The sequence below is a fragment of the Pinus tabuliformis genome, chromosome 2_1, assembly GCF_031772625.1.
Source record: "Pinus tabuliformis cultivar Carrire ecotype Pingquan chromosome 2_1, CPIR1, whole genome shotgun sequence".
Lineage (NCBI taxonomy): Eukaryota > Viridiplantae > Streptophyta > Pinopsida > Pinales > Pinaceae > Pinus > Pinus tabuliformis.
In genome coordinates this window covers 483,544,241-483,550,240 of record NC_142299.1, presented here as the reverse complement: position 1 = coordinate 483,550,240, position 6,000 = coordinate 483,544,241, and positions in this window count along the sequence as shown.

Sequence of the window (6,000 nt, the reverse complement as noted above, 5' to 3'; positions counted from 1 at the left end):
GGGGGAGCACAGCCCTTTGCTCTTGATGTCAAAGGGGGAGAGTGACTTGGTGTGGTGGTTGCCATCAAGTCCAAAGGGGGAGATTGTTGGCATTATGATTCAAGTGTTGTCCTTGATGGCAACTCACTCAGAGGTTGGTACAGGTGATGGCAACTTAATCAGAAGACAGATCTTAGTACAACATGCCAAGGAAGTTCATATACGCAGGTCCGTTAAGCCCAAGTTGCGTGTACACGCTAGTTGGATTCAAAAAAAGCGCGTGTATGTGGAAAAGTACCTTTGGTCCATGGTGGTTAGTCCTTGGAAGTTGTGCCTATGGTTTCGGACCATTGTGTCTCGACGGGCGTGTCGATCCCTAGTTTTGAAGTTGATGGTATTATGTTACTATGGTTTTGGCTCTTGGTATTGAGCAAGGCCTAAGGCTATATAAGGAGAAGAAGATCATTAGGAAAATTCATCTTTTGGACAAGGCTTGAATATCTAAGAGAGAAAGAGATCTGATATGCAGGATCTGGGTTGCTTGATCTAAGCCAAGGAGAGATCACATCGGTTGATGGAAGACTAGATCTAAGGATAGATCGGGATCTAATGGTTTGAAATGCACTATCATGATATGGTTGATTATGCGTATTTCTAGATCTACATATTGTCGCAATGTTATGTTCTGGGTCTAACTGATGTCTGGTACAACTGCAAATTAAGAAAGTTTATTTTTAGATCTGTACGCAGGTTGGCTTCGGTAAAAGCGCGTGTATACGCGGGTTACGCTCATTGAAGTAGCGTATATCTCTTAAAGCTTGATTTTTGGGTTTGCAGTTGGATCTGACTGTTATTGCAGAGTTCTGTAGACTGCTCTGTGTTCTGGCATCTGGTGATTGACAGGGTTCAGTGGTTCAGTGATTCAAAGCTTGATAATACTAGTATTGGTTGTTTTATGCTTCAATGATCTGTTGTGAAAGTTGAATGAATTGAGGTCTACAGATTGTAATGTTGTGCTTCAGGAATATCCAGTCTGAAAATGTATGAAAGGTGGTACCTGAAGGAAAGAAGATTGTAGGTCAGCACCTACGTACTAGTATCTTGGCTAGTACAAGAGCAAAGGGGGTTGGAGCTCCCTTCCAAGGAAGTTTGGAGAACGAGAGAAGGTTGTAGCCTGCGTACTGGTATAAGGCTGCACCAGTACAAAAGATTGTAAACTGAAGTTTCTTATTAAAGAAAGATAGAGACAACTTGCAACAGGTGGTTTTCACCCACATTGGGTTTCCACCTTATATCTTGGTGTTCATGTGTGTGGCTTTTGGTCTGTTCTGTTATACTGCATCTGCTTACTGTTAATGTGGTGAATAATGTCCTGATGAACTTAACTGAAGAATAAGCTAACTAAATTATGAGTTTTCTGCTTATACGCTGTTTTATTTAGTCACAGTAGCGTGTACACGCTGATTCACTTAACTGAAGTAGCGTATATGTTTCTGAGCATTGAAAAAGTTTGATTGATCTGATAATACTGATTCACCCCCCCTCTCAGTATTATTTCCAACAAGTACACATCCCCACCTTCATCTGAGGTGGTTTTTTCCTCTACAGAAGGAGAATCATCAGATCCCTTTCCTTTATCAGGAGCTTTAGATTTATAGTCCCTTTTGTAGTGCCCTTCCTTTCCGCATTTCCAGCACACCACCTTTGGAGGTTTTCCTGGAGATTTAGATCTCCCACTCAATGAATTATTTTTGTTTCTGTTTTGGGACCATTCTCATACAGACAAGGCATCACCATTCTGGCTCTCCATATTTTTCCGTCTCATCTCCTCTGTCAACAAGGCTGGGACTATTTCATCAAACTGCAAGGCAGTTGCATTACTACATATTGCAATAAACATACTATCACACGAATCTAGTAGAGAACACAACAAACCGATGCACTTATCTTCATCTGAAATTTTAATATCTTTACCACAATCTTAAATGCATTCAGATGCTCTGTCACCGAGTCTCCATCTTTCATCCTCAGGTTATACAGCTTTTTCCGCAGGAACAGTTTATTCACCAAAGACTTAGATTGGTACAAAATCCCTAACTTGTCTCACAAAGCCTTCACCATAGCTTCCCCTGATACGTTCAACAATACTGAATCTGAGACACACAATCGTATTGTGCTCTTTTCCTTCCGATCCAACCTCTTCCATTCTTCATTGGACACTCCCGTTGGTTTAGTACCCGGATCTACTGTGATCCATTGATCTTTATCCACCAGTAGATCCTCCATCTCGAGTTTCCACAACTCAAAACTCTGACCATTAAATTTCTCGATCTCTATCTTTCCACTGCTCGCCATCTTCTTTCACCACCAGAATTGATCTCGTAGATCTCCCACTAAACAGGGTTCACCACAGGCCTGAGCGAAACCCCTCAGCAACAAAGGTGTCCCCTTGAAGCCAAAGTAGCTCTGATACCAAATGTAGGTTTTAACCCCATACAGAAATTACCTGCATACGAATTCTTAAACACAGAAAATAAACAACGCGAGAGCATAACACATAAAGCACATATACACAGAGATTTCCCCTGGATCCCAAAACCAAGACTACTAGCTTGATTTTTCATTATATTCCTTTCAATGTTATAATACATATTTATACATGCCGAAGCTTCCAATACCATGGACTGAAAACCATTGCGTCCAATACCATGGACCGAAAACCATCGCGTCCAAACATGTGCAGAAATCATGCATAAAACCATAGGTGGGTCCGCCCAACCTAACATAGGGTCCAAAACCAAAATTTTTTGGGGCGCTGCCTCGGACCCCATAAAGTGGGGTTACAGGTACACCTCAAACCCCCTGTGACCTCCCCCCCTCTAACCCCCAATTAACTACATGGGCTAGTTGTGGAAAGAATATAACATAACCCAACACCAGTCGCATAACACTTTTTGTGGGTCAGACACACTTAAACTTGCAGATAATAGCATATGATTGCATGTGATCCCTAAAGGCATGAGTCTTAGGATATGTGATTAATGTCATTGGGATTACTGCCATTTTGGGCTTACACAGCTCTTTCCCAGTGGTCCCTTTTGACTTTTGTTGTTGATGCGCCTGATTCCCTAGACTACTTCTGTCCTCTTCTCTTCTCTGAGCATTCTCGCCCTGAGTACCTACTCCAACCACTCCTTGGTTGTTACCTGATACATCGTTGGCTATAAACTCGAATCTTGCCTTGGACCCTTCCCTTTGTCTGTTACCACATTTTGATAGGAGGGATCCTCGCTCCCTCCCCCTCTAAACACCATCTATTTCAAACCCTAACTTCGCATGCACATAAAACCTCACTCTAGTTCACTCCAAAACATTAAGTATCAAAATCAGGGTATTTGAACCTTGAATCATATACTTAATACTTTATAACACAACCATACCAATAATTAACAATATCATTATATACATATATTCATTGATTTATTTTGATTTTGATTTTTTTTCTTTTAAATTTTATTTAAAATGTGGATTGAGACTTAATGTAGAAAATGGACTAGAAGGACAAGAATATGTACAACACCACCGGTGAAATTCTATTATGTGTTACGACACCAAAACATACTAACAAAATGTTAGTTTGTTCCAGATACAATAGAAAACAATACAAACTAGTCTCCCCCAATATTTCTGTTCAACATAGAAGTGTTTGTGTCACACATCTATCACTCTTGATTTGGGAAGGTGAGTTCCATATGTCCGAATTTATTTTTAATATGATGTTGCATGCTACCAAAAAGAAGCTCCTCATAATTATATATACAATGTGCATGGTGATTAATTAATTGGTGACTGAAAATAAAATAGAACTTGTGTAGAGGCTCAAAGTTGGTTATATGTGCAATGGTTGTTACTTTTCGCCTCGACAAAATGGTTATATGTGCAGTGTGGGAGTAAGGACCATCAAAATAGTGATAGTCTCTAAAGCATGTCGCTCTCTTATTGGTGCATCCAACATACTAAGAAACCTCCTAATCAACGTAGTCAAAGTCGAGGGGTGGATTTAACAACGAAATATGTGGTTCACATGGAAAAACTAAATCAAACTCCCTATTATCAAGTGTTGTTGGGATTTTCCCGAGAAAAAACAAATGCCTAATTTTTTCTCCCTCCAAAAGTTCCACTTGCTCACTATGTATTGAGAATGGTATTGCAAACCACTTTAAATAGTGGGGTGTATGGATTATCAACATGAGAGGAGCGTCAGAATGAATTTTCACAGTGACAATTAGGTGACTCTTCTAGATGATGCTATTTAGCCTAGAAGATATCCTACTTCACATTTTGCGAGAGTGGTGCCTTGAATTATTTCATTATGACAAACACACTGTGATGAAATTATTACACTAGGATTACCGTTTAAACACTGTATCAATTTCAAATGCAATAATTCTAAATAGGTAAATGTAAATTTTATGAATTAATTCAGGATCAATTCACGCACTCAAAATATAATGATCCACATCACTCGTGCATAGTAAATGAGGAAGATCCAAAATCTGTCTCCATAGCTATGAAAGTATAAGTGCTTTCTACCTATGAGAAGTGGAACATTCTCTCAATCCCTCTAAAATTTGTATTGTGGTGTATGACTTCATGTCATCCTCCATGGCTACTTAACTTAAAAATGAGTGCAAAGTAAACGATGACTGCTGAATAATTTCCAATATTTTCCTACCTTTCAATTTACATAATAAACTTGCAACCTGTGGATGGTGTAAAAACCTTAGAAGATCCATGAGAAAAGCATGTGGGCATGAACAAACAATTTTGAGTTCTCCTCGAGACCATACTCAATAAAAATCATACTCAATGTTCAACTAGGGATGCCAGGCATTTGTCACAGGTAGATTTCATCTTTTCACAATAGAACTTGTTGGAAAATGTTAGTAGCTCTAACAAAACCTTTGGTGAAAATGGTTCCAAAAAATATATTTTGCTAAACTCACCGACAACCCTCATGCCCTAAACAAAGATCCCATTATGGAAAAAACCTATTTTTTTTCTTTGTCGCTCAGTGAAGCATCCAAAGAGAATAACATGAAAAGGACATGAAATATCAACAATGTTTTCACGTTTGCAAACTACCTCCTCCTCATAAGTGCAAAATATAACATCATATCTATTGGAAAGGTAGAGAGGAGAAACACAAAAATTAACACACACAACCCATAGGATTTGTTGCTCTTCTCTATTGATCACACAAACTTGATTAATTACAATGAACCCGACGAGGGGTATTTATACTTTTTGGACTAACTACTCACCCATAATAACTCAACATGCACACACACTCTAATTTCAACTTTTCCAAAAATAGAAATTAACATGAACTCACTCGACTTGACTCATTTAACTGACTCTCCTAAACTTATCCAACTCTAACATGTGAGAGTAATTACAATTTCTAACACTCGCCCTTAATTATAACCATATGACTCAACATGACTTAAGTGTGCCTGCTAGGCTTACAATAGAAATTGACTCAATTATCACTCAAACATGCCTTCTAGTATATGTCTCAGCTAGGCTTACAATGACTTAAATTTTTTTGCAATTTTGCATTTTGCATTTTCTTTTTCTCTATTTCCAACTTCTATAGCCTCGAAATTGCTTCATTATCTGTTGTGTGTTCTTACTGTAGGCTCCATATTTGTTTACTTATTGCTGCTGCAATGTTTCTTTGACTTGTCTTGAATTTGATCTGAGTCAGTATTTTACAACTTCCTCTTCAAGGATTCGTCCAACTATGGACTGCTGCCACAACTCTCCATCTTCAAACTGTCTTCTTCCCTTTGTTTTTTGTGCTTCATATTCATGTCTTTCTTTCTGCCATATTTCTTGATTGCAGAATCCTATATCTTCCTGACTCCATTGTGGGAAAATGGTTTCGATGCATTCTTCTTGTTTTCATAAACTTCCATATCATTCTCTTCACTTTCATCATCAGGTGTTGTTTCTTTC